The 22,771-nt window shown below is 57.9% G+C and overlaps 1 long non-coding RNA gene across 1 annotated transcript; it reads right to left on the bottom strand.

The window, feature by feature from the left end:
- Positions 1 to 6,240: 6,240 nt before the first annotated feature.
- On the bottom strand, positions 6,241 to 8,440 carry LOC129151231 (uncharacterized). The gene is made up of 3 exons (XR_008557965.1): positions 8,030 to 8,440; positions 6,311 to 7,724; positions 6,241 to 6,266 (listed from the first exon to the last, which is right to left on the bottom strand). It is a non-coding gene; the product is annotated as an uncharacterized LOC129151231 (long non-coding RNA).
- Between the last annotated feature and the right edge of the window lie 14,331 nt (positions 8,441 to 22,771).

Raw genomic sequence — 22,771 nt, 5'->3', positions numbered from 1 at the left:
GGCAGGAGCTGAAGCAGCATTTCAAACGAGGGAACGAGCGGGTGCGCAGATCACGCTGGAACAATGGCGAGTCATGTGAAGACAATGACTCACTGTGTTTCAAAACATGCTCCAGACGGACGGAGCAGGCGAGCCTGAAAGGAAGAAGCCTAGGAGGCTACTCGAATGTACAGATGTCCTTAGAGTTTGGGGGCAGGGTGTATGTTTCTGAGCCTGTCGAGGGCCATAAGAGGGCAGTTGGCAGATCTGATGCTGAACAATGACAAGCTGTGAGACGAAAGATGCCATAGACGAAGTTCAAGTTCACATGGCCAGCAGTAGTGGAGATGAATAGCCATAACGTATGTCCATCTGTGTGAGTCACCCCTTCGGATGCCTTTTTCATCTCCTTGCCCGCCGCGGTGAGCTGCTGGGAGCAGGCGGCACTTTCGTCTTCCTCCTGGGCTCCAAGCATTCGGCAAGGGGCTTGTTGCTCGGTGCTCAGTGTTTGTGGGGTGAACAGATGGCCGCGTGGATTGAATGTGGAGGATGGACGGGGTCAGGCCAGAGGCTGGGTGCTGGCTGGGAGGCAGCAGTCCCAGTTCTCATTAGCCGAGGAACAGAGGCGGGTCTGGGAGACCTGGAGAAGCCCGGATGGATGAGGTGGCTGACTGGGTATGGGGGGGGGGGTAGAGGTGAGGAGTGGGAGGCGGGCAAGAGAGCCCCCCACCGTCTTGCCTGGGCTGCCGCTGCCATTCGCGGAGACAGGGAGCGCGGGAGGACATGCAGTTTGGGGGAAGGCCAGAGAGGTTTCGGACTGGAGGTGCCGAGTCCCAGGCCCCCAGGACTCCCAGGTGGACAGAGCCAGGTGGAGCTGGGCCCGCAGGAAGGCGGCTCTGTCATGGGGTGGGCTGGGCCCTGGGCCGCACAGCAGCTGCGGAGGGCTTTGTGGCAAAGCCGAGGGCCGGGCTGTGGTGGTCGCTGGGAGGAGTGAGGAACATCTTGTGCTGGGGTGTGTGTGTGTGTGTGTGTGTGTGTGTGGGTGTGGGTGTGTGTGTGTGGGGGTGTGTTCTTAGGGCATTTCCACTTTCTGGGAACCCAGGTGTCAGAACTGCCAACTCGGAGCTTCTAGAGTCTTCCGAAGCCAGGGCCTGGTCTTTGGACCTTTGTTGACCAGGATTCAGCCTCCCTCCCCTGGGCCCAGCTCCTCGTGACTCTGAGGCGGGGAGTTGGCTGGCCTCCAGGGCAGCAGCCTCCGTGGGCGGAGCCACAGGCGAGAAGAGCCGCGATGTTTCTGGAGGAGGGTGTGGGTGGGGGTGGGGGTGGAAGCTGCTGTCCCACCGTGACTCAGCACTCTGCTGGTCCTCAGGGGCTGGGCCCAGGCTCCAAAAGTGCTTGGTCATGGAGGGAGGGGGGAAGACTTGGAGGGCTGTGGCTTTACTACAGGGGGAGGGCGGGCGAGCACCCCCACTTCCTCCTGTGGCTGGCTGCCCAGGCTGCAGGACAAGGGGTCTAGGTCAGTACCCCGCTCAGGGCCTTCCTGCCTCATAGGGAGTTCTCCAGCGATGCTGGGGCTCTCCCCACACCCCGGGACTGTTGCTGTGGGATACCGTTTAGCATTCCACCGCTGGAAAAGCCATAGAATACCAAGGCTTAGGAAGGCTTTAGAGTTTTACAGATAGAGAGGTGGATGGAGCCCTGGCGGACGGCTCGGTTGGTTGAGCGTCTTCCTGTGCGTGGGAAAGTCACTGGTTTGATTCCGGTCAGGACACATACCTGGGTTGTGGGTTCAATCCCTGGTCCGGGGTGCATACGGGAGGCAACCAATAGATGTTTCTCTCTCTCCCTTCCCCTTTCTATAAAAATCAATAAAAACATATATTTGAAAAAGGAGGAAAGAAGGAAGGAGAGAGAGCGAGAGCAAGAAGGAAGGAAGGAGGAAGGAAGGAAGAGGTGGGAGTCCCATAGAAGGCCAGGGCTTGTCCCAGGCCATAGTCACTGGCAGAAACAAGCTACCCTGCAGGACAGGGCACGTGCTGGAACATGGCATGGCTCTTGAAAACTGCATTTATTCCTGGGATGTGTGTGTGAAATGATGCTAACGGAAAAGCGGAGCCCCAAACCATGCCACGCTGGTGGCCATGAAGAAGCGCCACAGGCCGGGAAGGGGCGCCTGGGAGAGAACGGGCTGGATACGGTTTAACGGAGAGCCGGTGCTTTAAATGTCTGGGATCCCCCGAAGTTACGTGGAGGGAAGTGTGCAAGCACGCAGAGTTCAGGAATTTCGAAACTGGAGAAAACAAGACTGAGTAAGGCTCGGGTACATTCCTGGATGGTGCAACCGTGACTCGGCTTGTCCTTAGCCGTTTCTTGGAAACCCGTGGAGCAATGTCGGCCGAATGTCTAGGTACTCGGCCCCCTTTTCCAGGAGGTTGAGGTCGAGCGTCTTGCCCGGGGATGTTGGACAATCACAGCAGGCCCCGCTGCCTCGGGAAGTTCCCGAGGGGAGGCCCCGCGCACACACCTCTGCCAGGCCTTCCGCCAGGGCCTGGATTGGCTCTGCTTGTCTGCCTCCCCCCAGACTCTGAGCTCCATTTCGTGCTGTGCCCCAGCCCCGAGCCCAGCCCGGGCCCTCCCTGCCCCCCACCCAGCTCCTCAGCCTGCGCCACAGCCGTGCCCGCGGCGGACTGTCTGGTGTTTACCCTCGGCTGCGGGCCCCGGAGGTCAGGGACCTCGCCTTTGATTCTCCTCCGTGTCCTTCCAAGTGACCTCCGGGGTGTCTGCCCACAGTCTGGACACTTCAGAGCAGTCACCGGCCTTTCTGAACTTGGGTTCCTATATTTACTTACAGTATCTGGGGCCAGCCCTCCCCATGTTACCATGGGTGCCCCCCCACCCCACCCCCACTTTGGGTGCCCTCGTCACCACAATTCATGTTGCACTCCATGACCTAGTACCCAGACACACAGCCTGACCACGCCACACAACCAGGCTCAGCCACGCCGCCCTGGCCGCTGCAGGAGAGGCCTGCTGGCCCGGGGCAGGGGGGGGGGGCACGCGGGCCTGGGGAGAGGGCGGCGCTCTGGCGTGGGCAGCGGCGCCAGGGGCTGGGAGCTTCCCCGTGGAAGCAGACGCGGGTGGGCCTCGGTCTTCCCCGGTGTGGACCCTGCTACCCCGCCGGTGACGGAGTTCAGGGAGCAGCTGGAGCATCAGGCTGCACAGAGTGTGGGGGTGGAGACCCCAGCTTCCTAGTTGGGGGTCAGGAGGTGGGGGCAAGACAGAGCAGCTCGCTAGGAATCCAGGTCAGCAGCCTGGAGGTCGAGGGAGGGGCGGACAGGGCAGGGAGGCTGAGCGAGCGGCAGCGGGAGGAGGCGGGGCGGAGGGGCTGCCGGTGGCTTTTCTGCACGGAGGGTGCGGTCTGGGCAAGTTCGCTTTTCTGGCTCAGCCAGCACTTGGGGCCCAGGAGTCAGCGGGGGGGAGCCCCGAGTGTCCCAGGAGAGGGTCAGGACCGCAGAGGCCGCACCGGTGTCTGGGGAGAGGCCCCTGGGAGAGGCCCGGTCCCCTGGCTGCTGCGGGCACGTCACCCCATGTCCTGCCTGCCTCCCCCACTTCGCTCCGCTTCACACTCTCCAAGGCCCTGCCCGCCGGGGGTGAATTCAGCTCTCCTGTGTGGCCAAGGCCGCCCCTGCCCGCACAGCCCTCAGGGACGCCCCTCAGCCAGGCCCTGCGGCCCAGCCGCTCCCCACACACCTTGGGCCTCGGCAGGGCTGGTCCCTCTGCTGACTGCCCTCCCCTGACTTTTCTGCCTGAAGAACGACCCACCTTCCCACACCCAGCTCACATCCCCGCAGAGCCGCTCGCTCCCTCTGCAGCCGGAGCCTCCATCCTGTGCTCCAGCGCTGCAAGCTGCCCGCCCGCAGGGACCCGCCTCCCACCCGAGGGGCTCCCCCTCCCACACCCGAGGGGCTCCTGCCCTACTCCCCTGGCAGTGCCTCTCCCTGCCCCACTCAGAGCCCCGCCGAGCGCCAGGCTCGCAGACTGCCCCGACCCCATGTCAGATTCCATTCAAGGCCCCGCTGGTCCTCACGGGTCCTGTTACTGGGGATCCCCCCCCCCCCCCGCCCCTTGCCTCCCAGGTTGCCTTTCTGTCCTTACTGAAGGGAGACTGGCCCTTCCTACCGCCCACTGGACGGTGCAGAGCCGGGGAGTCTTCCTGGGGCCGGGGACTCTTCCCGGCGGAGACCCGAGAACAGGTGACCAGCCGGGCCCCGGGATGGCAGCGCCGTGGCCACGGGCTCCCGCTCGGAACCGGTCCCTTTCCCGCTTCTGTGGCAAAGGGAGGTGGGCGGTCACCAGGGCCGGAGGGAGCGAGGAGGATGGACTCTCTGCCAGAACACCTGCCCCTGGACACGGGCCTGGAGCCTTCCTGGGGCCGCCATCACCCCATAAACAACACACCTGAGCTCCCACGAAGCCAGCGGACGCCTTACGGGGCGGGAGCCCCCCACACCTCGGAGGAGGGGGAGGCAGGTGCCTGGTCGCCTTGTGGGCTCTTCCGAGGAGGACACAGCGGCCAGAGAGGTCCGGGACTGCGTCCTGAGGCTGCACAGCCAGGAGGAGACAGGGCCGTGCCTGGAACCCGGAGCCGTCGGATTTCCTAGATCTGGGACCCGGACGCACCCACCGCGGTTCTGAGAATCAGCACAGCCGCCATCGGCGGGCCGGGAGGAAGGAGGTCCTTGAGGTTCCAGCCGCCTGGAGACGGACATGACCTTGCATCTGGAGACGAGTTCCCGCCGCCCAAACCCAGGCGAAGGCCAGCCCGACCTTAAAGACACAGTTACGTGTGGCCGGACCTGGGCTGGCGCCCTCAGGCCGGGGCCCTGGGGAGCCCAGAGCCCTGGGTGTGGGTCTGTCGGGGCCCAGCACCAGGCTTGGGAAGGGTGTTGGCCACCTGCTTATCTCCTTTAGAGAAACGTCTATTCCATTTTTATTATTTTTATTTATTTATTATTATTTTTTTAATTTCTTTATTGATTAAGGTGTCACATATTTGTCCTCATCCCCCCATTCCCATTCTATTCCATTTTTAAATCGGGTTATTTGGGGTGTTGTTCTTATATATATATATTCTGGATATTCACCCTTCCCTCGGTGTAGCTTGCAAATGTTTTCCCACCCGTTTGCCTGTCCATTCTGTTGATTATTTCCTTTGCTGTGCAGAGCGTTTAAGTTTGATGTCTTTCCGTTCGTCTGTCTTTGCTTGTGTTAACTGTGCGTTTGGTGTCAAATCCAAGAAGTCATTGCTCGCGAAGTCCAGTGTCATGAAGTGTCCCCTGTGTTTTCTTCTACAAGCTGTACAGCGTCAGGTCCCGCGGTCAGCGCTGTAATCCACTGAGGGCTAACTTTTGTATGTGGCTGCTTTATGCCAGGACCTTACTGTTCTGATGATGGTAGCTTTGTTATATATTTTGACATCAGGACGTGTGATACCTTCTGCTTTGTTCTTCTTTCTAAGGATCGTTTTGGCTATCAGGGGGGTCCTTTGAAACTCCATATGAATTTCTGGATTTCCGCCCCCCCCCCCATTTCTGCAAACATGGAGAAAATGCTGTTGGGATTTTTATAGGGATTGCATTGAACCTTTAGATTACTTGGAACAGTATGAACATCTAACCACACGAAGTCTTCCGACTCATGAACCCAAATGTCTTTCCATTTATTTGTGCCTTCTTTAATCTTTTCGGCAATGCATTGTAGTTTGCAGCGTGCAGGTCTTTTGCCTCCTTGGTTAAGGAGTCACTGAAGTTTCAAAATCCATTTTATTATTGAGCATTTGCAGGGCTCACCAAAATGGAGAGGCGAGGCCAGGGAACTTCCGTGTGCCCGCCCCGGCCCCCGCAGCTCCCAGCTCAGGGCCACCCTTGCTTCACCTGTACCCCCCCCCCCCCCACTCGTCTCCCGGGTCCGACCCCTGGGCGATCTGGAAGCAGATTGCAGACATCCTATCATTGCATCTCTTCATGGCTTAGTATGATTTTCTAGAAGGAAATGGTTCCCCGTTTGAGGCACAACCACAGATGATGATCATTTCCCAATAACATCGACTCTTTACTCCATATCCACATTTCCTTCCTGCCCCACCAATGCCTTAAAAAACCCCCTGTGTTTGTTTGAATCAGGATCCAGACAAACTATGCAACTGGTTGGCATGTCTGTTTTACCGGCTTTCCCCTCTGTCTCCCCGCCCCGCCCCTCGCCGCCCTCCGCAGCGTGGATCTTGCTGACTCGATCTGTGTGCAGTTATGTAACACGCGCCTCCGTCCCCCACATCGATCTGTGTGCAGTTATGTAACACGCGCCTCCGTCCCCCACATCGCCTGCCCGTTGGAGGTTAAGCCCAGAGGCTGGATCATGCTGTGGAAGGCGTATCTCTGGTGAAATGCCCGGTTGGTAGCATTTCCTACCCACTGAGCCGAGCCGGCCAGGGCCCTGGTTCTTTTTCTGGGAAATGGTATTCGAGGCCCCCATCTGGGCCCTAAAGGCGCTCACGGCTTCTGCGTTGTTCGGGAACACTGGGCCTTGTGCAGAACACAGAGCGAGGGATGTTTTAAATTGATCTCAGAGAGGCAGGGAAAGGGAGGGAGAGAGAAACATCCGTGATGAGAGAGAATCATGGATCGGCTGCCTCCTGCACGCCCCCCACTGGGGATCGAGCCCGCAACCCGGGCCTGTGCCCTGACCGGGAATCGAACCCTGACCTCCTGGTTCCTAGGTCAACACTCAATCACTGAACCACACCAGCCGGGCTGGCACCTACTCTTTTTCTCTACCCCATTCCTTCTTTTTGTTCAAACCACCAGCGTTGGCATTTGAATGATAAAGATCTATTTAGGTTTTGTTTTTCTTTCTTAGGTAAACAGGACATTGCACACGCTTCACTCCGCCTTGTGTCTTGGACACTGTGTGCTGAGCACCACACGGAGCTGGTACGCGGAGACCTTCCGCTTTCCTTTTTTTTTTAAATTGTGGTAAAATACATGTAACAGGAAACTCGCGTCCTAACCATGTTGAAGGTACAGTTCAGGGACGTGACGTGCACGCAGTGTTGTGCCGCCATCACCACCGCCCGGCCGTCCATCTCCAGGCCGCGTTCGGTTTTGTAAAACTGAAGCTCCGTCCCCGGGAAACACTCATTTCCAGCCCCCGTCCCGCGCCCGGGGAGCCCCCTGCTCTGCTTCCTGTCTCCGAAGGGGACCTCGTGGGACAGGAGCCACGTGGTACCTGCCTGCTGAGACGGCGAACTTCGCGGAGCACTGCGTCCTCCAGGCCTGTCCACGTTGCAGCACCCCGTGGGCCTCCTTCCCCGAGGGCGGAGTCCTGGCCCATCGCACGGACGGGACGCATCCCGGGCCCGTCCGCCCAGCAGTGGACGCTCGGGCGGCTCCCATGCGTCGGCCGTGGGAGTAACGCTGCTATGGACGTGGGCCTGCGCCACCTCGCCAGGACCCTGCCTGCACGTCTTCTCAGTGTGGACCCCGAGTGGGATTGCTGGGCGGTCGGTAACCCCGCTTTTAGTTTCTTGAGGCGCTCTCCTCGTTCTGTTCACGCTGCAGGGTACCCACGGAGCCCGGTGGCGGGCCCGGGGCTGTGTTCCCGGCTCCGGCTGCTGCCCACAGGGCTGCGGTGAATAGTCGTGCCCCGTGTCTCCTGAGCTGTTTGCGGTGTGTCTTTCAGATGGATTCCTAGAAGTGGGATTGCAGGTTCTGAGAGCAAATACACAGGCAGGCGCTGCCAAGCGCCCTTCCCCGGGGCGGGACCACGGCACCTTCCCACCAGCAGAGTGTGAGGCCGTCCGTTTCCTCACAGCCTGGACGAGAGGCTGTTCTGTTAAATGTTGACATTTTGGCCAATCTGGTCAGCAAGACATAGTTCCTTGGGGCAGGCATGTGCCCCGACCGGGAATCGAACTGTGACCTCCTGGTTCATAGGTCGATGCTCAACCCCTGGGCTACGCCGGCCGGCCTGGCTGTTCTTAGAGTGAAGTTACCTCTTCCACATGTCCACCTCGGGGCGTCCCAGCCATGCCGTCGCAGTGGCCTCTCGGGACGCCTCCACTCTGAGGCTGGGCGCTCACTCGCTGCCTTGCCTTAGCCCCAGCGCCCGGCTTCCCAGCATTCTCTGTCCTGGCCCCGCACCAGCCTCACCCTCAGCCTGCTGGGCGGTGCCCGGTGCTGAGAACAGAGGGGCAGGCACCTCCCCGACGGGTGGTCTGGCCCCCTCTTCGTGCTGCCCCCCGTGGCTGGCGAAGAATGGCTGTGGAAGGACCGTAAAGAGAAACGATGGAAAACCTCCACGAAGTGATGGAACATCCCCCGGGGCCCGGCGCGATCTGAGCCCGCCTCTCCAGGTGCTTGTGATGGATCCCACGGAGAAGCCAGGCCTGGGCGGAACCTCCCAGCCCCAGCTGCTTGCCTCTGGGGCTCCACGTTCCTAAGCTCAGCTGTCCTCCCAGGAGGCGCTGGCAGCCCCAGTAAAGTGAAATTCACTGCGTGAGCCAAGCCAGCGAGCAGGCCGAGCAGGAGCCCAGGAGGAGGGGCGGGGGAGGAGGGGGTGGCTCTGGGCCCATGAGCCTTAGGGAAGGGGCAGGGGAGGCCTGGCGGGCAGCGGGCGGCGGGCGGCGGGCAGCGGGCGGCGGGCGGCGGGCGGCGGGCGGCGGGCTGCGGGCGGCGGGCGGCGGGCGGGTTAATCAGTACCTGGGCTGGCTCCACAGCTCCTGGGAGAGGAGGTCAAAGCCCTTGGCCCTCAGCCCACAGGGGTGTTTGGGGCCCTCGGTGCCAAAGGACTGTTTGCGTTTGTAAGTTTTCAACATGTTTGTGTGCAAAGAGAAGCAAGGCGAAGCGCCCGCACCTGGCCCGGCCCCGCGGGAGTCAGCAGCCGCCCGCCGTGACCAGGACGGCCGGCGCCTCGAGGCCCAGAGGGAACGGAGGCTCCGCTGTGAGTGCCCAGAGCACAGACAGCAGCGTCCAGGGGACCCCACTCCGCCGGCCACAGCCCATGACGGCTCTCGGATGCCCTGCTGCCCAGGCAGACCTGGGCCCACGTGTCCTCCCTCCCCCCGGCCTCGGTGTTCGTGTCCCTGGGACTGTGACCTCCGCCCTCCCGCTCGGAAAGCTTGTGTGTCACTCACTGCCGTCGACCCGCTGCTCAGACACGCGGGACCCCCAGCCCAGGGAAGCTGGCACACGCAGGGCAGGAGCTCCGAGGCCCCGTGCGGGGATGTCCAGAGGAAGTGAAAGCTGACGTCAGCGCCAGCAGGATCCCCGGCCCGCTGGCCGTAGCCCAGCCCCGCAGCTCGCTCTGCCTGACACCCCAAAAGGCTGGTTTCCCCTGAGCCGGAGCTCAAAGCCCCCGCGGACAACGGCCGGGCCTCTTACCAACCGGCTACGCTGTGTCCCCAGAGGGCCTGGGAGGTTAGAAAGACTCAGGCCTGGCCATGGACTTTGCACTTAGAAAGCAGAGAGGATCTCCCCCCCCTCCCCCCTCTCTCAGGAGCAGTTGGCCGAGGACCCAGCTGAGGAAAGGAATGGACAGGACAGCCAAAAGGCAGGAAAGACGCTCCTGGCCTCGGAGGAGCGCCGTGTCTGCTCTCGCAGCTGAGAAGGACGGGCCCTCGATGCGCATTGTGAACAGAGTCAGGGCTGAGCCCCCAAACCAATCTGGAGGAGGAAGCTGTGCGAGAAGGATGGCGCGCAGGGCAGGGCGGCCTCTTGCTCGCTCATCACCCCCTCGCTCTCTGAGATGCTTCTTCCCACCCACGGCACCAGCCTGTCTGCCCTGTGATTGGCGTGTGCGTGTGTGTGTGTGTGGGGGGGGACGGGGGATGGGAGGGGGGCTGCCCGCTCTGCCCGGCCAGCTGGCTGCACCCTGCAGGTCATGGAGCACAGGACCCGGGCTCGGCGCCGTGTCCCCAGGCACCATCTGTCAGTCCTTCCCTTTGCCACCACCCAGGGGACCGACGGCTTTTCTCTCCCTCGAACCATACAGTTGTTTGGGGGGTCGATAGGAAGAGCGCCTGATGAAATAGGGGCCACCAGCTTCCCAGGGAGGTGACTCCAGGCCGAGACCTGGTCGAGTCTGTGTGTTTCTCCGCCCGGGACAGCTGGCTGGATGAAACGCGCGAGCGGCCTTCAGCGGGGGGTGCACCCCGCAGCGACAGCGCAGGGACCCCAGCTCACACGGCCGCTGGGAGGGATGGCCAAGGCGTTCTGCCGGGCGAGAAGCCGGTCCCCAAAGGCGACAACCAAGCCTCCACTGACAGGACCTTCCCGAGGACAGAACCACGGGAGGGGACAGGCTGTGGTTGTTGCTGGGGTGACGAGTGGAAAGGGATCGGGACAGCCAGAGGGAGTTTCCAGGGAGACCATGGGACTGCTGTGTATCCTGATTACGGTGACAGTTACAGGAATCCACACGGGTGCTCATCAAAACCCTATACACCCAAAGGGCCAATGTTACGGTAGTGATAATTTTTCAAATAAAACGCTAAAAAGTTCCCGGCTGGCGTGGCTCAGTCGGTGAGCGTTGACCTATGAACCAGGCAGTCACGGTTCGAATCCCGGTCAGGGCACATGCTCGGGTTGCGGGCTCGATCCCCAGTAGGGGGCGTGCAGGAGGCAGCCGATCAATGTTTCTCTGCCATCATTGACATTTCTACTTCTCTCTCCCTCTCCCTTCCTCTCTGAAATCAATAAAAGTATATTTAAAAAAACCCAAACTAAAAAGTTAGTGATGATGCTAATGGCGGACACGTGCTCCTGTGGGCCCAGCTCTGCGCTGACGGCAACACACCCGTTACCTCACTTACTCCTCCCCATCGCCCACGGGCATCCAGGTTGTGCAACTCGCTCAGGTCACATCGCTGGTGGCAGAGCTGACACTTGACCCCACGTCCGTCTGACTCACGCGCCTGTGACCTGACCACAGGGCAGTGGTGCCTCATGCGGGGCAGGGCGGGAGGGTGTCACAGGGTGTCAGCCCCCGGCTCGGAGGGACAGCAGTGATGGGGGGCACTGCTGGGGGTGGGGGAGGGCAGCCCTGGTTGCAGGCGGGCCCGGCTGGACGTGACTCTGGAGGCCCAGCCCCGTCTCCGGTCCTCCCCCAGCGCCGGGCGGGAGCTGAGGGACCACCGCGCACTGCAGCCACTCGCCAAGGAAAACCGCGCTGGGCCGGGGTACAGGCAGAGGAGTGTGTCCCCCGGGGCCAGAGCCAGACACGGGCCACGGAGACCTGAGCGGGAGCATCGGCTGTTTGGTTACGATGGCGCCACCGGGAGAACCGGAAGCTACTGCTGAAAAGCCCGCACTCCCCGACAGCCGGGAGGTTACCGGTTATAAAGGCAAACCCCCAGGCGCGGAGGGTTAGGGACGCGGGCCTGCGGGGAGCTGTCAGGTGAGGAAAGGACCGAGCACAGTCCTAGGGCTGCTCGGCGTCCTCTGCCGGGCTCACGGGCAAGTAGCAGGGGTGGCTCCAGCGCAGGCCCAGGGCCTGAAACACCCCTTCGTCTGGATGTTCATGTCCTCCTCCGCCTGCGGGGCCCTGGCCGTGGCCACCAGCAGGCCAGGCTGCTGTCCTCTGCAGCCTCGAAGGTTGCTGACTATCGGGGGAAAGGCTGGGTCTCTTAGGGGCCTATCTATCTATCTATCATCTACCATCTACCATCTATCATCTATCTATCTACCATCTACCATCTATCATCTACCATCTACCATCTACCATCTACCATCTACCATCTACCATCTACCATCTACCATCTATCATCTATCATCTATCATCTACCATCTACCATCTACCATCTATCATCTACCATCTACCATCTACCATCTACCATCTACCATCTACCATCTACCATCTACCATCTACCATCTACCATCTACCATCTATCATCTATCATCTACCATCTACCATCTACCATCTACCATCTACCATCTACCATCTATCATCTACCATCTACCATCTACCATCTACCATCTACCATCTACCATCTACCATCTACCATCTACCATCTACCATCTATCATCTACCATCTACCATCTACCATCTACCATCTACCATCTACCATCTATCATCTACCATCTACCATCTATCATCTACCATCTACCATCTATCATCTACCATCTATCATCTACCATCTACCATCTACCATCTATCATCTACCATCTACCATCTACCATCTACCATCTACCATCTACCATCTACCATCTACCATCTATCATCTATCATCTACCATCTATCATCTATCATCTACCATCTATCATCTACCATCTACCATCTACCATCTACCATCTATCATCTACCATCTATCATCTACCATCTACCATCTACCATCTATCATCTACCATCTACCATCTACCATCTACCATCTACCATCTACCATCTACCATCTACCATCTACCATCTATCATCTACCATCTATCATCTACCATCTACCATCTACCATCTATCATCTACCATCTACCATCTACCATCTACCATCTACCATCTACCATCTACCATCTACCATCTATCATCTACCATCTACCATCTACCATCTACCATCTACCATCTACCATCTATCATCTATCATCTACCATCTATCATCTATCATCTACCATCTACCATCTACCATCTATCATCTATCATCTACCATCTACCATCTATCATCTATCATCTACCATCTACCATCTACCATCTATCATCTATCATCTACCATCTACCATCTACCATCTACCATCTATCATCTACCATCTATCATCTAACATCTACCATCTACCATCTATCATCTACCATCTACCATCTACCATCTACCATCTACCATCTACCATCTACCATCTACCATCTACCATCTATCATCTATCATCTACCATCTACCATCTATCATCTATCATCTACCATCTACCATCTACCATCTACCATCTATCATCTACCATCTACCATCTATCATCTATCATCTACCATCTATCATCTACCATCTACCATCTACCATCTACCATCTATCATCTATCATCTATCATCTACCATCTACCATCTACCATCTACCATCTACCATCTACCATCTACCATCTACCATCTACCATCTACCATCTATCATCTACCATCTATCATCTACCATCTACCATCTACCATCTACCATCTACCATCTATCATCTACCATCTACCATCTATCATCTATCATCTACCATCTACCATCTACCATCTACCATCTATCATCTATCATCTACCATCTACCATCTATCATCTATCATCTACCATCTACCATCTATCATCTATCATCTACCATCTATCATCTATCATCTATCATCTACCATCTATCATCTATCATCTACCATCTACCATCTACCATCTATCATCTATCATCTACCATCTACCATCTACCATCTACCATCTACCATCTACCATCTACCATCTACCATCTACCATCTATCATCTATCATCTACCATCTACCATCTATCATCTATCATCTACCATCTACCATCTACCATCTACCATCTATCATCTACCATCTACCATCTATCATCTATCATCTACCATCTATCATCTACCATCTACCATCTATCATCTATCATCTACCATCTACCATCTATCATCTATCATCTACCATCTACCATCTACCATCTACCATCTACCATCTACCATCTATCATCTATCATCTATCATCTACCATCTACCATCTACCATCTACCATCTACCATCTACCATCTACCATCTACCATCTACCATCTACCATCTACCATCTATCATCTATCATCTACCATCTACCATCTATCATCTATCATCTACCATCTACCATCTACCATCTACCATCTATCATCTACCATCTACCATCTATCATCTATCATCTACCATCTATCATCTATCATCTATCATCTACCATCTACCATCTATCATCTACCATCTACCATCTACCATCTATCATCTATCATCTATCATCTACCATCTACCATCTACCATCTACCATCTACCATCTACCATCTATCATCTACCATCTACCATCTACCATCTACCATCTACCATCTACCATCTACCATCTACCATCTACCATCTACCATCTACCATCTACCATCTACCATCTATCATCTATCATCTACCATCTACCATCTACCATCTACCATCTACCATCTACCATCTACCATCTATCATCTACCATCTACCATCTACCATCTACCATCTACCATCTACCATCTATCATCTACCATCTACCATCTACCATCTACCATCTATCATCTATCATCTACCATCTACCATCTACCATCTATCATCTACCATCTACCATCTACCATCTACCATCTATCATCTACCATCTATCATCTATCATCTACCATCTATCATCTATCATCTATCATCTACCATCTACCATCTATCATCTACCATCTACCATCTACCATCTACCATCTACCATCTACCATCTACCATCTACCATCTATCATCTACCATCTATCATCTATCATCTACCATCTACCATCTACCATCTACCATCTACCATCTACCATCTACCATCTACCATCTACCATCTACCATCTATCATCTATCATCTACCATCTATCATCTATCATCTATCATCTACCATCTACCATCTACCATCTACCATCTATCATCTACCATCTACCATCTACCATCTACCATCTACCATCTATCATCTACCATCTACCATCTATCATCTATCATCTACCATCTACCATCTACCATCTACCATCTATCATCTACCATCTACCATCTACCATCTACCATCTACCATCTACCATCTACCATCTACCATCTACCATCTACCATCTACCATCTATCATCTATCATCTACCATCTACCATCTACCATCTATCATCTACCATCTACCATCTACCATCTACCATCTACCATCTACCATCTATCATCTATCATCTACCATCTACCATCTACCATCTACCATCTACCATCTATCATCTACCATCTACCATCTACCATCTATCATCTATCATCTATCATCTACCATCTACCATCTACCATCTACCATCTACCATCTACCATCTATCATCTACCATCTACCATCTACCATCTACCATCTATCATCTACCATCTACCATCTACCATCTATCATCTATCATCTATCATCTACCATCTACCATCTACCATCTACCATCTACCATCTACCATCTATCATCTACCATCTACCATCTACCATCTACCATCTACCATCTACCATCTACCATCTACCATCTACCATCTACCATCTATCATCTATCATCTACCATCTATCATCTATCATCTATCATCTACCATCTACCATCTATCATCTACCATCTACCATCTACCATCTATCATCTATCATCTATCATCTACCATCTACCATCTACCATCTACCATCTACCATCTACCATCTATCATCTACCATCTATCATCTACCATCTATCATCTACCATCTATCATCTATCATCTATCATCTATCTATCTATATCTATCTGGAGAGAGAATGTGAGAGAGAGAGAAAGAGCACGAGAGAGGAAGGGTGAGAGAGAAAGCAGGAGAGAGAGAGGGAGAGAGAGAAAGCAGGAGAGAGAGAGGGAGAGAGAGAGAGAGGTGTGATGTTTAGAGCTAGGACTTAAAACTAAATTTAGCCCGGCCAGCATGGCTCAGTGGTTGAGCGTTGACCTATGAACCAGGGGGTCACGGTTTGATTCCCGGTCAGGCCCAGCCCGGGTTGCGGGCTCGATCCCCAGTGTGGGGCGTACAGGAGGCAGCCGGTCCATGATTCTCTCTCATCATTGATGTCTCTCTCTCCCCCTTCCTCTCTGACATCAGTAACCGCACATGTTACAAACACCCCCTTCAGGTCGTGAGGTCGTGAGGCCCTTGGTCTCACTGGCTGGAGCCTTCTGTCCCGGGGCCAGGGGTGGAGAAATGGGGATTTTTAGACAAAGGGACATATTTCATTTTTTTTCTTATTTGCATGTCCCATAAACCCACTCCAACCCCTCCCCTTATTTTGTTAAAGAATGTTTGGTCCCCGCCCAGGGTGCAGGGACACTCTGTGCCCGGGAACCGGCTGTCCCACAGACGCAGTCCTGGGGGGGAGGCCGCGCCCTGTCAGAAGGGCACGTGCTGGGCGCTGCCAGCCAAGGGGCCCTTGGGAACGGAATGGGGCCCTGCAGGGTGCAGAGGGTGGGAGGGAGCGGGAAAAGGCTGGCTGCGGGGCGGGGCCAGGCTGCACGTGATGGGGGTGGGGATCCCTTTCCCCGTCTGGAAGAGCCGAGTTTGGGTTACTTGGGAACCCCCTGGAAGGAGGCCCAGCTGCTGGAAGGACAACCCCCGACAGGAGCAGGGGCGGCCGGCGGCTGCCTTTGGCATCCGGGCAATGTTTACCTCCTGACCTCACCCAGTTCTCCCCACGATCTCAGGAGTTTGCTGTGGGTGTTACAGCCCAAACAGGAGCCCTGGGGCTGAGTGACCTCCAGGGGTCACGCCAGCCGGGCAGTGACAGGCCGTTCCCCTCGGCCCGTTGACCTCTGCCCTACTTCGGGCTGGCGTGCAGCCACCTGGAGGGTGGAATCCAGGCTGTGCCCGCACACAGGCTGCTGTCACGGGAGGCGTCACCCCGGAGAGGCGGCGGCGGGCGCAGGGAGGAGAGAGGGCCTGGGGCTCAGCGGCCTGTGGGCAGACCCTGACCTGCCAGGCTCCACGGAGGTGCCAGGAACGCCAGGAGGCGTGGGAGTGGTGGGCACTGCCCAGCAGCTCGGGAGTCCACGCTCACGCAGCACACGGGTCCAGGGGTCTGGTCCCCACGAATTCTCACCGCCCTCTAGAGCCGTGGCTCCCCACCTTATTTTGGCCCCGCCCCACCTAAGCCCCCCCCTGCCCCCTGACATATAGTTCTTATTATTCAAAGAGCGAACTCCTGTTCACGTGGAGGAAGCCTAAAGGGCCATGAACTTGGTCTAAACACGCTTCCTAAGAACATGGCATCCATGAAAGAGAAAAATAAAAGAACGAAAGGACAGTGGAAGTACAAAGGAAGAAATCACTAAGAAATTGCTAAAAAAAAAACCCCAAAACCTAATAATAGGAAGTGATAGGAAAAGATAGAAAATAGTTTCAAAACATAATAGAGACCTGAACTGCACAAATGTGTCACAATATGTACTTATATGCTGTATGTGAGGCCCCAGGACCAGAAGGAATGCAAAAAACTCACTGTGAGTAACTCATTCTCGAGTTTCCCCCCTTAAACGTCACATTGTCCCCTGTGGGCGTGTCCCCCACGCTGGGAACCACTGCCCTAGTGTTTCAGCCACACCATGACCCACGTGCCCCCACCTTCTTCTCAGCTAATTCCCATGAGGGCCGCGGGGCGCAGTTCCCTCCCGCGGGCCTGCCTCTCGGGGTGCAGTGGGAACCTTGCGTGGGAGGGCGCTGTAGGCTCTGTCCTTCCCTGGAAGCTGGAAATGCTCATCATTAAAATGGACGCCACTGGGTCCCCCTGGGGCACGTGCTGAGGGAAGAAGGCCCCGAAGGCTCAGGTCCCTCCTGATCCCAGGACCTTCCTGAGCTGTCACCCCCGGGGCAGAGGGCCGCCCAGAGGTGACTGACACCTGGGACGGAGGGTCCGGGCGGGAGAGGCAGGAGCCTGGGAGTCCGGGGACAGGCAGGTGAAGCGGACGCTGGAGCGATGTGGCCATGAGCCGAGGCTGAGGGCGCCCGGAGGCCCCGGGGTGGGGGTGGGGGGAGCGTGGCCCTGCCCCCGGGGTCAACGCCACCACCGTCCAGGCCTCCGTCCCCAGGGCCTCCTCGCTGGTGGTTCTCTCTCTCCCCCTCCCTTCCTTTCTGACATCAATAAAAATACATTAAAGGAAGAAGACTTGGAGGGACCTGAAGTGAACATTGTAAACCGAAGAAGCCGACCTGAAAAGGCCCGGCAGCGCGTGGTCTGCTTCTAACTACATGACATTCTGGAAAGGGCAGAGCTGTGGAGACGAGAAAACAGCAGTGGGTGCCCGGGGTGGGGGGAGGGGAGGCGAGGAGGCTGAGTACAGAGGGGTTGGGGCGCCGAAATGGCTGTGTGAAGCTGTCATGGTAAACACATGTCATTACACACGCGTCCGAACCTGCGCTTAGCATGCTCGGTGAGCGGTGAGCTCTGGGTGCCCTGACGTGCCCGCGCAGGCTCACCCCGGGCACTGCCTCCTGGCGAGCGAGGTTGGGAATGGGGGTGGGGTGGGGGGAGGGCTGTGCATGTGTGTGTGCGTGTGTGTTGGGGGGGGCAGGGGGCGTTCGGGAACTCTCTGTACTCCCTCTCTATTTTGTTGTAACCCTAAAACTGCTAAACAAACAAAACCTTAAAACAGTGAAGAGGCCGGCCCGCCCCGTCTCGCCTCTGGGCCGGCTGTGGTTTGGGAGCTGGGACCGGTGTCTGGTGAGGAAGGTGTCACGATGACCCAACCAAGGCCGCCTGGGTCCGAGGCGCCCAGCAGTCGCTCACCTACGCGAGTGCCAGGAACATGCTGGTCCCTCCTCCAGGGGCCGAGCTGGCTCTGCTACCTCTGCTCCACCTCAAGGATCTCAGAGCCCCCAAGGCCGCCCAGCTGCCCCTATAACATGCCCCTCTGCCCCCGCCCACCCGTGGGGGAGTCGCAGTGAGAACTCAGCGCTCTGTTAAAATTAGAGCAACAACTCTCCTGTGAAATCTGGAAGTTTCCACCGGTCCCCGGACGCCGGGAGGGGCGGCCCCCGCAGGGTTTGTTGATGCGGGAAGCAGGGCACGCCGTGAGCGCGGGGAAGTGAGTCAGCGCCTGGCCACACGCGGGTTTCAAAACAGGAGGGACAGGCAGACCTCACAGGCGAGAGAGGTCAGCAGACGTGGCAGGATGTGGGGGGGTTTGTTGTGACCACACCTCTGGGAGCCGCCCCCCCCCCCCCGCCCCCCCGCACACCATGACTGGCAGAAAAGTGACCCTTTGGGGGAAATATTCTCTGAGCCTCCAATCAAGATGTGTAGTTTGATTATTTTAATATTTCTTGGTAAAAAAAATAAATGAAGTCAAGCTGAGAGGTATAATTTAAAAGGATCCCCAAAGACTAGTGATTCTGGGTGATCTTGAGGATTTAAAAAGGGGTTTCCCTGCCTGGCCAGTGTGGCTCAGTGGCTGAGCGTCGACCTGTGAACCAGGAGGTCACGGTTCGATTCTCAGTCAGGGCACGTGTCTAGGTTACGGGCTCGATTCCCAGTGGGGGCCGTGCAGGAGGCAGCTGATCCATGATTCTCTCTCATCATTGATGTTTCTATCTCTCTCTCCCTCTCCCTTCCTCTCTGAAATCAATCTACACTAATGAAAGAGAGATATGCAAATGGACTGTACCTCTGTGATGCCCACCAGCCAATCAGGAGTGAGCATGCAAATCAACCCAACAAAGATGGCGGGTTAATTTGCATACACAGGCAGGGAACAAAGACTTGAAGGCTCTGGCCTGAGCGAAGACTGAAGACTGAAGACAACTGAAGATTGAAAACTGAAGAGGCTTGGCTTCTCTGCTGCGGCTGGAGTGAAGGCCTGGGTTCCGGGTGCCGGCAGCCAGGGGAAGAAAGGCCTATTGCACGAATCTTCATGCAATGGGCCTCTAGTTAAAATATATTTTGCAAAAGGGGGGTCTCCCAGAGAGAGCACCCTAACGGAGCGCTGTTTTTCTGGAGAATGTAGGCCTAGCCCTTGAGCCGGAGGGGAAGCCTTCATCCTGAGATTTACCGCCGTGGCCGTGGCCGAGGGGGCCTTGGAGAGCGATGCCTCCGGGCAAATGTGTCCCCGAGAAAGACGGGCACATGTCTGCCCCTTCACAGCCTGGGACTCAGCTTCCACCACCTGCTCACAGCCCAGCCCTGGGCCCTGACTAGTCTGATCATCATCTGCCGCCTTTGCACACAGGAGACTGGGGAGGAGAGGGGGTGGGGAGGAGAGGGGGAGGGGAGGAGAGAGGGTGGGGAGGAGAGGGGGTGGGGAGGAGAGGAAGTGGGGAGGAGAGGGTGGGGAGGAGAGGAGATGGTGAGCAGTTTGCAAAGAGCCTCCACTTCCATTGCAACAGTGCCCCGGCCCCTCCCCCTTTGGCTGCTGAAGCGAACCCACGGGCACCTGGCTACCAGGCAGCGTCTCCACGGTGAGCTGGGTCACGCCGCCCTCCTCCTCAAACGCCTGCCAGGGCTCCCCATTGCTGGCAGAGTGTCAGCGCGGGCACCCCTGGCCTGACTCGTCCCCCATTCCAGAGCTCCCCATTTCCTTTCCAGCCTCGCCCCACCTCCTCCCGGCACTGGGTAAGACATCCCCCCCCCCCCCCCCCCCGCCGCGCTGCCCCGCCCCGAGGCAATGCCTTTGCTCCTGGCTCCCCTCCAGCGAAGTCCGCTCCCCAGTGCCTCCTCCTGTGGACACCTGCCCGCCTGCTCCCGCGGCCACACTCCGCCGCCCTCTCCATGCTGTCACCCCGGCGGCAGCTGAGTGGCTCGCCCTCCCGGCGCCCGGCCCGGACTCCGGGGCGTCCTTCCCCTGCAGACACCAGCTCCCCATGAGCGTCGACCGTGAGGTCACCTTCGTGGGGGGCAGCAACCCAAACCCCCCCACTTACAGGCAACGCGACACCCGCTCCGGGCGCAGCATCTTTCCTAACCTTAGGAAACAGCGCTTCTCAAAAGAGCGGAGGACGGGGCTGAGCGCGCTGCCGCCGGCCGGGGAGGGGCTCCTGGGAACCGGGGCCACAGCCACAGGGCGGACCGAGCGGCCCTGTTTGGCCTCCTGTTGGCCCAGCCCACTGCAGGCGGATGTGGCCCCCAAGAGCCGCCAGCGTGCCTTCTCCAGGGCGATCCCCCCACCAAAGGCCTGCACTCGGCCGGCACGCGACACCGTCGGGAGCGTCGGCCGTCTTGGGTTGAAACTCCCCCTGCCTTGCCCTCTCCTCCCCCCCGCCCTGCTGGCCCCTCTAAATCCCTGAACTTGCTTGTCTTTCTGAGCCCAACTCAGCTTGCGCTGTTCCTGTCCCATAAACACAGGAGGCCACGCCCGGGTCTGCCTCCAAGGCCTCTCTGAGCTCCAGGCCAGAAGGTCTGACTCCTCGCTGGACGCCTCCGCTGTGGGGGAGAAACCCCCCCCCCCCCGACCCTCCCCACGGGCCTCCCTCTGCTGCCCGCCAGGCCAGCCGGCCGCCCCGGGCAGGGCGGAGACGGGGTCGCACCCCAAAGAGGTGGAAGCTCTTCCCTTTCCAAGTCTAGTCACGGATGCCGGTCTCAGGGCCGGCACTCGGGGCGCAGTTCAGAGCGCCCTGCGTGGTGCTGGGGCCTCGGCCCCGACGCCTCAGGCTCCCCCTTTGTACTTTGGGCAGGAGGCTGCCGACACCCCGAATCCGACGGAGCCCCTGGGAAGGAAGCCAACGTGGCCAGCTCCGCACGCTTGCCTCGCAGGGGAGGGGCAGAGGCGAGACCCCAGGAGCTCTGCACCCCGGCCCGCGGGAGGACAGCCCCGAGCGCCCGGCAGCGCCACTGGGGACGGCCTGCTCCGCCTTCCCAGGAGGGGGACCCGCCCGTGCACAGGGAGCTCCTGGGAGGCTGGGCTGGGCTGGGGGTCGGGGTGGGGGTGTAAGTGAGTGGCTTGTTCTGCTTTGTGGCTAGAAGGCGGAGGAGAGAACGCAGCCATGGAGGCCGGCTGGTAATGACTGCACGGTGACTCAGGCTCTCTCCGAGCTGTTTACACCCCAAAGGGCTATAAACCCGATGCCAGGAGCGTGAGGTGTTGCCCATAATTGCGGTAAATCGCGATAAGGAGTCCCGAGGATCAGCCAGCCAGGTGATAGCGCCGAGGCCGCAGCCCGTGACAGCTCGCAGAGGAGAGCAGGGACCCTGCTCGTCCAAGGTCTGTCGTCCGGACACGGGGAGACGCAGTTCCCTGCCGGCCTGTGGGGGGCCCGCGCCCCTCCCCGCCGCAGCTCAGCCCGCCCGCCTGCCCGGCCCCTGCACCTGCCGCTCCCGTGGGCCCAGCAGAGAAAGGATGTGGGCGGCTGAGGCTGAGCTGGCTCCTGTGCCCCCAGCAGAGGCCCCGAGCAGGGCCTGGGCAGCGGCCGCAAGGTGGCCCTGAGCCTGTGACATCCCCCGGGTTCTTTCTGGAACCTTCTCTGGCCTCCCTCTGTTCAGATGCTCAGACTCTCGTTTTGGGGAAAAGGCTGGGTGGTTAGTTTTCATTTTCAGGAACCCTCCTGGGCAAGACCTGCAGGTTACCAGGTGCCCCAGCGGCTCCCTCTGGCTCCGCCTCCGCCTGGCTGCCCCCCAGGAGGTCAGGGAGCCCCTGGTGGGCCCGCCGCCCCGGGTCCTTTCTCATCCACGTGGGAGGCGCCAGCGTGGCATCAGCACAGCCCGACACCCAGGGACCGGGCGCACCTGCTCTCGTCTCCCTCCTGGGCGGCCGGGCTGCCTACGTTCTCTCCCCTGGCCCGGCCGGAGGCCCAGTCATTCTGGCATCTTCCTTCTCATTTGCTCTCCTCCCCCCATCACCACCCTGCTCCCCCGGATCTGATCAATCACCACGTTCCCTCCGCCTCAGCCTCCGCAGCCTCCGGTGTGAAATGCCGGCACCTGGGGCTATGGGCGCCCGCTAGGTGGAGGGTCCTTGCACCGTCCTCTCTGCTTGGGTGTGAGTCGGGATGTTTCTGAAACAGCCAGTGAAATTGAACAAAAGAGAAATCAAACTCCGCAGGTTGGCCCCTCTGCCCTGCCACTTCCAAACCCAGACGCCCAGCTCCTCTTTTTTTTAAATATAT

The sequence above is a fragment of the Eptesicus fuscus genome, chromosome 13 (assembly GCF_027574615.1).
Source record: "Eptesicus fuscus isolate TK198812 chromosome 13, DD_ASM_mEF_20220401, whole genome shotgun sequence".
NCBI classification, from domain to species: Eukaryota; Metazoa; Chordata; class Mammalia; order Chiroptera; family Vespertilionidae; genus Eptesicus; species Eptesicus fuscus.
Note: the sequence above shows the minus strand (reverse complement) of the source record. Positions and strands in the feature narration are given on the sequence as shown.